This window comes from Notechis scutatus, chromosome 4 (genome assembly GCF_049901735.1).
Source record: "Notechis scutatus isolate UNSWTSFEM ecotype Mainland chromosome 4, rNotScu1.2, whole genome shotgun sequence".
Taxonomy (NCBI): Eukaryota; Metazoa; Chordata; class Lepidosauria; order Squamata; family Elapidae; genus Notechis; species Notechis scutatus.
This window is the reverse complement of record NC_142012.1, coordinates 45,184,460-45,196,200: the sequence shown is the minus strand read 5'-3', so window position 1 is coordinate 45,196,200 and position 11,741 is coordinate 45,184,460. Positions and strand designations below refer to the sequence as shown.

The 11,741-nt window shown below is 34.6% G+C and overlaps 1 long non-coding RNA gene across 1 annotated transcript; it reads right to left on the bottom strand.

The window, feature by feature from the left end:
* Positions 1-1,303: 1,303 nt before the first annotated feature.
* Positions 1,304-11,464, bottom strand: LOC148130720 (uncharacterized). Its single transcript, XR_015749608.1, has 3 exons — positions 11,328-11,464; positions 7,143-7,212; positions 1,304-2,144 (listed from the first exon to the last, which is right to left on the bottom strand). It is a non-coding gene; the product is annotated as an uncharacterized LOC148130720 (long non-coding RNA).
* Between the last annotated feature and the right edge of the window lie 277 nt (positions 11,465-11,741).

Here is an 11,741-nt window from a genome sequence, read left to right as displayed (position 1 = left end):
TCATCACTTAATAAAATTATAGTATGATTAATCTGAACTATATTTGAAGATTGGAAAGAAGAAAGCAAGATAATACTGACTAGGCTAATGCAGAAATATCATTTTTTTGGGGTGGGGGGAATGTGATGAATATTTTCCTTCAATACAGTGATGTGAAATCTACAAAACTTTAATGTCTTCTCTTTCCACTAATGCTTCTCCACTTGTATAAACTGATATTTACTTCTTATATTCTTTACTCATGTTTATTCCTGATCTCTAGATACTGTGGGAGGTTCTACAATCAAGAGTTTCAATTTAACCAAGTGTTATTCAATTGCACATAGAATCTTAGGCATGATTATGCTAGGCTAATGCTATATTTTCATCATCTCTTGGAGATTTTAATCAAAATGACTCACCTCTTTTCAGTGCTACATTATGTTACATACTCTTAACTAATTTGCTTTCTATTACCATCTCTATGGCTCTTTAAGTTTTATTGCTTTTCAAGTTTCAGTCCTGCACTGAATAAATCTGTTTCCCCTCTGATATTATCTCATTGCTATGTTCCAAAGAGAATCTTACTTTATTAAGATCACATTTCCAATATTTCTAGTTATATTATTTTCATGCCCTGGCTGGTTTTTTCAATGCCTCCCGATTTATATAAAGTGTGAATGCATTAACCTATTTACCTCCCTTTTCAGATCATTAATGAATTTACTTCCCTTTTCAGATCATTTAATCATGTTAAATAAATATGAAAGTAATGCTAAACTATTTTTAGTTCCCAGTAAAGCTTTTCCTATAAATAGATAGTTTGATGTTTATCATTATTTTTTGTTAATGGTTGGTCAGACATATTTCAGTTCACATGATAGGATTCCAAGACTATGTTAATCAATTTTGTAAAAATAATGTTCCTGACCATTTTGAATAGACTGAAATTTGTAGAAAAAGCTAGATCCAGAATATCATTTCCTTCAGTCCTGTTATGACAAGCTTCCTAGATGTGAATCACTACTTCCAAGGTCGTGCCATCATATGGAGTCTATAGCAAATTGTAAAAATTTCAGATCTCACCAAGATCTAGGATTAATATTTTGTTTTGTTTTATATTTTTTTTATTTTTAACAACAAACATAGACAAATACAAAAATAAAACAACAAAATAAAACCATATTTCAGTTATACAGTGTGTCGGTTGTTACATAATTCTTGTGCATAATGTATATAGTCTTTTCATCTTGAATGTAAATTTACATTCATATTACATTAATCAACTTTCCATGTCATATTATATTATTATTATTACACCATCAATAGACTTTAATTTCAAATCAACATTATCCTTTAGAGCAAATCTCAGTTCTTGCTAATTTTAATTCATATTAAAAGTCTTTCAATAATAATCAATTATAACATATCATTATTGTTGTATTATACTTCACTTTTCCACTTTTCTATCTAACCATTGGTAAAATAAATCCCATATCTTAAAATATTCTTTTTCTTCTTGCTCTCTTATTGCTAATGTTAATCCATTCATTTCTGCATATTCCATTAGGGTTAATATTTTGCATGGCCCAAATCCTTAAAAACTGTGACAGTCAGCTGTTAGCTATTGTTTATTCTCCCCATATTTTTAAAGGCACTGACAAATTTCTTACATAAAATCAAAGATAGATACAGTATAGATACAGTAAGTAATAGATACAGCACATAGCAGTGGTTTTACTACCAGTTCCGTGGGCATGGCTTGGTGGGCATGGCAGGATACTGTAAAATCTCCAGTGAGAGGTAGTATTTGCCAGAACTCCGAACCAGTCAAAATTTCCGCTACCGGTTCTCCAGAACTGGTCAGAACCTGCTGAATACCATCTCTAGTACATAGGTAGATTTTCTTAGGTATCCAACCAGAAATGCTACAATGAGGTTGAGATAATTGATTGACAGATGATATCATCAGGTCATTGTCAACTCTTTAGCAGCCACATAGGTAGATTTCCTTCATGATGATTTGTCCCTAACCTGGTCTTCTATGTTTCCACTGATAACTGATACACTGATAACTGAATTATCTATCTTTCTGCTAATCATCCTCTTCTCTTTCCTTCCATCTCTTCCACTCCAGCATAGATGATAAACAGTTTATGATGAATCTAATAGAGATGAAAATAAAAATTAACATATCAAAAGACCAGGATATTTCCCATGATTTTATCCCTATGAAAGCAACTTTGAAACAGGTTGGTCTAGATGATTTTGTTTGATGCAAAGTTACTTAGTGACTAAGGATGGTTATGAATTTGGGTTTCCCTAGTTCTAATATAACTTTGTAATATTCTTGATTATATGAAGAAATTATTTATATTATTGTAAGTAGACATTTTGATCACCACCAACATTTTAAAAGAAACTTGCACTTGAAATTTTCAAATAAATTTTATTTTGATCATTGTATTCATGATTCAATGCCTGAACTAACAATAGCCAAGATGCTTACATGCATGTAGTCTATTAGTATATTGCTTTAGTCAGGACCAAGGATTTGTGTGTGTGTGTATTTTGTCTCTCCATCTCATAGGGGATTGAAATTTGTTCCAATATATGATTTCATTGATAATTAGGTAAGGAAAATGAACTCAGTTTAATGCTTACTTGCATGTCAGTGCAGAATAATCATACTGTTTCCTGTGGAGGGTTTTTATTATTATCTTCTAGGTTATAGACAGTATGTTTCCTTACAACACTTAGTCCATTAGATAGTAGCTGAACATAAACTATAGGTTTAAGATTTCCTGATGGAGATTTAATTATTCAACATCAAATCCCTCAAGCATTCAATTGCCAATCTGTAAAAGGCTATTGAAAACTATAGAGCAATGAAGGAACTTCTTTTAACTATGATAAAAACAGTTAAAACAGAAGAAATAATAAAATATAGGAGTGAACAAACCATTTAACAAAATATTGCTATTTTATCAGTTATTATATAATACTTTTATTGTTTAATTTTTTTTCAATACATGGGCCAAAGAGCTTCATGTTAATGGCCGTAGTTTTCTAGGGAAAATTGATTTTAGGATCAGATTTTTTTTCTTCATCAACTTCTGCAATTTCTTTTCATTTAGTATCATAGGTATGCCAAACACATTAGAAATATATGATATATTAAAACCATAAATGAATTGAAATATTGGTTGGTAGTGAGTGAAAATAAGCAAAATGTAGTACAATTTAGTTACCTCTGACAGACAATTGTCCCAGTTCAGTCAAGAAGGCAAAAGAAGAAGAAAGAAAGAAGAAAAAGGAAGGGAGGGAGTGAGGGAGGAGGGAAGGAAGGAAGGAAGGAAGGAAGGAAGGAAGGAAAGAAGGAAGAAAGAAAGAAAAGTTTCATTTAAATACCCATCTTTCCCCATCCCACCTCCTAAACCTTATCAATTGGAAAGTAATCAAAGAAGGGTTGTATAAATCAAAGTATTGATGTCTCTTAGGATGATATCAAAACTTAAATTGTTGACAATGATCACATATTATTATGGGATAATAACGTAAGATGTTGGATTAGAATTGGGAAACACAGATTCAGGTTCACTTTCAACCATAGAAATACTCTTTCAATTTTTTGGGGGGAGAAAGCTTTAAACTGTCATTGTTCTTCATTTAAAATGACAATATGGGTCAATTCAGATAAGGTTTCATATTGCTCTTGGGTAAGTGTTCTTAAATGGGTTGTTTTGTTCATCAAGCTACTATCAAAAATCAGTTTTTATCAATGAACATTATTATCATTATAGGAATAAAGATTATAGGAAACAGCCAGATACCTCTCTTCTTTTGCTACTAGGGCAATATATATAAAAGGTTGGTGTGACTTTTATAGGTCAGTAAGGCCACACTGGTGGATGCTTTGCAACCATCAGCACACATAATCAGGTGATTAAATTAGCCAATGAGTTCTCGTCTATGTTTTCTGGTCTGATTCATCATTTTTTATAGTTCATATAGTTCTAACCCATGTTGTCTAGATGCATTCAAACATAATCTGTCTTTTAGATTGTTTTTAAAGATTGGGCAGATGGGGATTATCATGATTACTTGATAATTTGTGTGTATTGAAATAGGTTAGAATGAAATAATACAAAATGAAGAAATTTGCTGTTGACCCTAAACAGAGTGTATCCAAAAGTATAAACACGCAGTCTGAAAGTAAGAATAATTTTATGATATGCAACAATAAAACAGTGGACCTTCAGGATCTTATTTATGACATGAGGTTTATCCATAGTCTTTAAAAGGAAGCCTGTTGCAAGTAAAGATACATTGGATCTGTATTGTTGTTATAAACTTAAGCACTCAAGCCTTAGGGAGACCAAGAAATTGTTTTATTTCCTGTCTCGCAGTAGCTATAGCCTGTTAAAATTCACAAAATTGTTGTACTATGGTGATCATGGATTGAAAACTCTTAATTTAACATAACAAATTATTGCTTAATGGTGAGATGTGATGAAAATAATGAGATACATGATTAAATTTCTGAGGCACTGCTAGATTTTGTTCTGGATCCTAAATTGCATTTTCATCAGCAGTTCATGCAATGTCTGTGGTGCTACATTATAAAATCTGAACATTATGTTCTGAAAACAGTGCCATAAAAGAGATTCACTACTATTCTTACTGTGGCTTCCTGCCAATACTTTGGAACTATGCTGTCTGCTTTCTTTTTACTTGGTGTTATCATTAAGCTTATGTTTTGCATATATAACCAATATGTTTTTCCTTTTCTTAGACAGATTTAACTTCTAGTTTATTCAGTTCATGAGGTAGAGACCATATGCCTAATGCTACATGTCCTAGGACTGTGTGTTCTTTAATCAGATGGATATTTGAAGTTAAATATATGTCATAAAGATTTAAGAAGAATGTTGTGTGAAGATATTTTATGCCAATTTTATGCAATATCAGGATCACAGAAAATTTTGCTGTGTGGTTTGTTTTTCTAAAATAGTTCTGTTGAAGAAAGAAGTGTCCATTATGCCATCTAAGCTCAGGAAAAGGAGATTAAAGAAAGTTGACAAATAACCTGGGGATTTATGACCAAATCTGCAGCATTTGAGCATAAATTCTCTTGTTCCCTTGAACACTCTCTGAAAAAGAACTTTTAACCATATTTCCCTGGCCTCAGCATAGTCCCAGAAGAAATAGTGAACTAGAGAGTTTGAAAGACGTAATAATGAGATAGTGAACTCATCTTGTCCAATAGCATGTATGCAGAATTCTTTTCTGGGTCTGGTAATAATCAAAGCCATCACTTACCACATATATTTTTCTTCACTGAACAGTTGCTTGGTGCAGCTATTTCTTTTGAAATAAAATCTTTACTTACAACCCGGATATCATCAAATCCTTCCGAAAACAGTAACTGAAATATAAAGTTTTAAATAATCAGAAGATTTAATATGCATTTCAGTTGCAGAGATGCTCTTGAAGAATAATAAAGATGAAATATTAAAAGTGATAAATTAAAATTTAAAAATAACTAAGTGAACACCCCACCAGAATGAATGGGAAGTTTTTCTAAGTTGCAAAGCATTATATGCATGATGAATGCTTATCTACAAACTGCAACCCATTGGACCAAAGTTTTTGATCCCAAATCCATTTATTTTATATGTAGATGAGATAACATATTTTCTGATTTGAAATAATATTATACAGTTTTTCAATTCATGTTATTTTGGATACATACTTAACAAAAAACCAAATACACAGATTCTTAGAGACATAGAAATACTGCCTTATTTTGCTGCTACTATCTCCAAATTTCTCTTGTTTTAGCTTTTGGAGCCAGCAAGAATCATACATTTGGCCAAGAATAACTCTATTCAATTGGATAAAGTTCAATGTCTATTTAAAAACAGAAAATGGCTCCAAATCATTACTGGGCAAGTCTGCCAACAATAGCTCTAAGAAAGTCTTTGATAAAGAGAGCTTACTAAAATAAATTTTCTTTTATCAAATTGCTTATTAGATATAAAGGGTATTGTAATTATAATGGAGTGAATTGGCCAGATGCCAAGAAGCAATTAAGGAAACACAGCATACGCTACCAATATGATTGAATTTAATCAAAGTAGTGATAAAATAAATTGGTTAAAATGCTTCATCTTTGAGAAAAACATGTTTCTGTTGTGAACTGGGAATAGGCATTAAAAGAAGAAAGCACTTAAAAATGTACTCTGACTTTCCTCACAGCATATAGCTGGAAAAGTTATACATACTGTATCTATCTATTTAGATCAGGGGTGTCCAACCTTTCACCTTCCCTGGGCCACATTAGAAGATGAAAATTTGGTTTGGGCCTCACATAAAATAAAATAACAGTAACGATACCTGATCATCCAAAAAAAAACCATAGAAAACATAGTTAACGGCCAAACTCAAGCCAAAATACGGCCAAATTATTTTTATTATTTATTATTAATTATTTATTAAAAATTATTTATTTTTTATCACGGTTTTTTTATCACGGTTTATCACGGTTTATTTTCCGGCCAAATTTTGCGGGGTGGGGGGGAGGGAGGAAGAAAGCTCACCCGCCTCGCGCCTACCTCTCCTCCTGCAAATGGCCCGGCTGGATGCGGCAGGACTGGAAGGCAGAAGCAGCAGCGGCGGGGGCGGGGGCAGAAGCGGCAGCGGCAGTGGCGGCGGGGGCAGAAGCAGCAGCGGCGGCGGCAACAGCAGGAGGTGGCGCTCTGATGGCACCCGCCTTTTCTGTTGCTGCTTGGTGTGGCACTCGCCCCACCCCGCCTCGTGCCTGCTTCTCCTCCTCCTCCTCGCTGGCTCTTGCACGAAGGTTGGGGTGGGCACTGGGCCGCATTACGAGGCGACCTGGGCCGCATGCGGCCTGCGGCCCGTGGGTTGGACAAGCCTGATTTAGATTCTTGCAGAAATCTGGGTGAGCTGTACATATGATAGTACAATAGGCGGGGCAGCTTCACAGAATTGCAGACTTAGGAAAGAGCCAATTTACTAGCATAGGAACCCAAATTAGAGTAATTCTGACAGAAAGTTGTTCAGCCTCTCCTTGAATATGGCTGCTGTAGTGGAAACTATGTCTGTCTGGGTAACTGGGTTTATTGTCAATAGAAACTTACTATTGGATGTTTTGTGTAACATTCAGTTGAAAATTCTTCTTATAAATGAAATTATTCCACACACTGCACTCTGAAAGGAACGAGAAAGATATTTTAGAATAACTTGTCACTTTGACTGTACACTAATCAGGATACATTAAAATAAAATTTCATTGCATACAACTCTCAAAAGGTCACCACCTCCAATATACACTCCATAAACATAATAACAATAAATAAATAAATAAATAAATAAAAGTATGCATATACCCACATATATTATATGACACAGAAAAACACATAATCTACTTTGGATGTATTCATGTACATGGTAAGAAAAATGAATCTTGCGAGCTTACCAAATGGATAGCATAGGGAACAAAGCTGTTACAGAATCTGGTAGTCCTGCTAGAAATACTTTGAAACCTCCCAGAAGGGAGCAATAGAAACAGATTGTAAAGTAGATGTGTGGTGTTTCTAACAATGCTTTGAGTTATAAGCTCTAAGCACTTATAAGCAGTATCCTGAGTAAAATGAAGCAAGCTATCTAGAATCTTCTCGGCTGTCCTTAACATTCTCTGGTACATGAGAAATGCAGAATATAATGAGAAAATTGTAGCTATTTCATCTACATAAACTTTTGTTAAGTATAGGTAACCCTGAGTTAGGACAGTTCACTTGGCGACTGTTTGAAGTTATGACATAACAACCCCCCAAGTACTTATAATACAGCAGCAAAGTTACCACAGCAGCACCACAGCAGTCATTCATCCTTACAAATGACCATAGAGACTCTGCAATATTCGCCCTGCCTATTTCCAGCCCCCCACCTGTGCTTGAGCCTGTGGATATTCATCTTGTAAAGATATTTGGTTTCTTGGCCTGCTTAGGTGCTTCTGGCAAATGGAGACTTGGACAAAACCTGAGGCAAAAGGCTTTCAAAATGGAGGAACTGAAGCCTTCCCTCCATTTGGAAAGCTTTTTGCCATCTTTTCAAAAAGCCTTTGTCACCAAGAATGAGGCCAGGAGCAGAGCTCTTGTCCCTCTGGGTCTCTGTTTACAATGGCAAAGGCCTTTCCTCAAGTTCTTTGCTGCCAAGAACAGAGTCTGGGAGGGGCATGCATGACCCACTGGGCAAAGGCCTTTTCTCAAGGTCTTTGCTGTCCAGAACAGAGGCCAGGCTCCATTCTCATTGAGAAAAGGACTTGAGGAAAGGCCTTTGCCAACAAGAACAGCCCCTCCCAGGCTCTGTTAACATTACAAAGGGTTTTTGCAAGGATAACCAGAGACTATAGGGTCCCTGCATGCCCTGAGAAGCCTTTGCTCATGGCGAAACTGTGATAGAAAGGCTGAAGAGTAGACAGATCCATTGATCATTGAGATCTATGTTAGGTAAGTGACCCAGTCAGACAGGATGAGAGACTGGTCAGAAACACTACCCCCCCCGAGATACCTTGTGCATTTAATAACCTGTGCATTCAATTAGCGAATGCATATTAATTGACAATTTCTAACTGAAAGACTATTGTCAACTCACCAGGTAGACCATAGCAAGAATCAACTGCATAGGAAGGCAAAACTACTTTTATTGAGATTGGTCATTGAGACATTTGGATTTAATAGTGTCTTGGAAGTCTGATTGTATCATATTTTCTCTCCTTCTTAAAAACTCATATGGATTATGAAAGTGCCTGTCTGAGATTTCTATATATTTTCTTCTTAAGATATATATTTTTGCCTTGCCATTTTGGTAACAGATCTCATGTATTTCTGTCAAAGACATTTTTCTTACTTTCTACATTTGGTAGCCAATTTGGTGGATTAGTTGACATGAAAAACTGGAAGTGGAAGTTGACATGAAAAACAGTTACCTGTTTTGGTTGAAATTCTTTCAATTCTCTTCCAGAAGAAAGTAGATTTTTTTCCCTGTGGTCTGTAATAGGTGTTCCCAGTTATTGCTTTTTTAAAGATCTACAGTAGAAGCTGATTTCTAGTGATAGGTCAGTTAATTGATTCATACATTTGAAGGCTAAGACTAAAACTGTACTTACTTGTACATAGTCCTGATCAAACCAAGGTTTTTTTCTTCCTAATATGTGAATTTGTTCATGAGAAGATGATTTACTAACAGTAAATTCTGAAGCTTATATATCAGTTGTTATGCACACTAAAAGCATCTACAATATTTCAGACCTCAATTAAGAGCTGAAGAATCTCTAGAATCAGATGTGTGGCAAAAAGTAGCTGCCTTGATTTTTTTTCTTGATTTTTTTCTGATCCTTGGAATGTATTACACTATATCATTTTCCTAACTCAGGCATGATTATTTAAAGAAATACAGTATGTACAAAGGCCCAGATGAAGAAAGTGATCATTGTTTGGCCATAGCTTAATTTTAAATAACACTACTAAATCATAATAAATTAGCACACAGTCAAGTGAACTTGACATTGTCCACAGTCCTTCAGCAATAAGGCCACCATATTCTTCCCCTGAATATTTATTTATTTTATTTAGGAAATTTATATTACTGCCTATTCGCACATGGCGACTCTAGGCGGCTTACATAATATATTGTTGTTATGTTCAGTGGCACTTTTTTTCTGGGTCAATAATAAAGGGATATTTTAGCTTGGGGTTACAAAGAGAGCATAGGAGTGGGATGGTTATGAGCATTGAGATCAGATTCCAGATGTTTTTGGGTCAGGTTTTGTTTCTATTCAGCTGGCCAAAAAGAATATGCCCTCTCATTTTCCATGAATATTAATATCATGTTATTGATGACATTATGTATATAGTTATGTAAGAATCTAATTGACTTTCAGGTTGATTAGACCATGGGTCTCCAACCTTGGCAACTTTAAGACTTGTGGATTTCAACTCCCATAATTCCTCAGCCAGAAAATTCTGGGAGTTGAAGTCCACAAGTCTGAAAGTTGTCAAGGTTGGAGACCCCTGGATTAGACTGCACTCCTACGACATAGGATCATCTAGCCCTATAAAAATTTTCCAATATATTTTTTTAAAAAATTATATATCATCAAGTTGGCATCATCTCTTAGAAACCACACATATGAGCATGTGCCAGTGTTTGGTTTGATTCATTTCTTGTCTTGCTCCTTTGGTGCTTTAGACATTGATTCACTTGTGAATAGGAATAAGGATAAAGGATAAGAGAAAAGGGTGAAAAAGATAGATAGAGTAAAGGTAGAATAGAATAAATACAAATTTCTATTTCTTGTCCATGAAACAAACAGCACAGCAGCAAATGACATAGTTTATTTCCTTCCCAAGCTCAATAGGCAAAGCTTATTGTCAGCTGTCCATGTCAATAGAGAGCTGATTATACCATTTATCCTCTCAATAAAAGGAAAGCAAGCAATAATTGAAATTCTGCTTAATAAGTCCAATTAATTATCAATTTGCTTCTTAATTTTTCAAAGTAATCTGAAGCACCCAGTTCAGTTCAAAACTTTGATTCACACCAGAAATATAATTCAAACATTCAATTTGAAAGTGAAGTTTAATCTCTATTGAATCAAATTATTGCTCTATCACATAGCAATAACACACACATAATCACACACACACACACACACACACACACACACACACACACACACACACACACACACAAGCATGGTAACAATAATATATCTACTAATAAACTTAAATAAACTAATATAAATCAATCAAATCAACAAGAAAAACAAACCAGAGCTTTTGCCTAGTTTGCTTTAGTGGTCACTAACTATACATAAATTCTGAATGGAACAGATGGGTCTTAGTAATCTGCTATAAGTGAGCATCTAACAGATTTCTGGAGAAAAAGCATTCCATATTTATGATGCTGTAACAGAGAAAACTGATGAGAAGAATCCTTATTTGTTTATACTGCAAAATCTCTTCATGTCTAACAGATGAGCAAATTTTGGCAACCAGAAATTAAGCATAATTATACTGTTAATTACAAAACATAACATGTATTTTTACTTATCCTGCTATTGTTGTATTTTTTATAGTTAATACTAACTACTCCTCTTATGGGAAACAGACAACCTTATTTAAATAGGCTTGGTTTAAAATATGCTATTATATAATGTCTTTAATACTGACGGTCTTGTGATATAGTTCAGACAACATCATGCCCATCCAGACAAGCATGCACAAAAATACTAGCTTGCAATTACATTAAAAGAATCTTACAAGTCTTAAAGTACATTTCTCCTCTGTCACCTTTATAGTCCAAGAAATGAAGGAGGGTCCTTTCTGAAATTTTGCCATGCCCACATTCCTTCTGCCTGCTTGGACCCTTGGCCTGTCCTCTTCCCCCTGTATCCTAAACTAATTCCCACATAGCTTACAGGAATAGATTCTCTCAAGGCAGTTTCCTGATCTCTTGTTTCATGTATTTGCTTAAATTAATCCTGTGCAAAACTTATGGAATTGCAAGCTTCCAAATTCCACAGTAGATAGTTGATACCAACCTATGTGCTGACCTTTGACAGATTGCTTTTTTAATCTTGCACATGAAAATTACCCTTCAAACTCAAATTACCTAAAGGCTGTCTCTTGTAATATGATGCGACTGGAATGTTAAAATTTGTTTTGGTATATAAT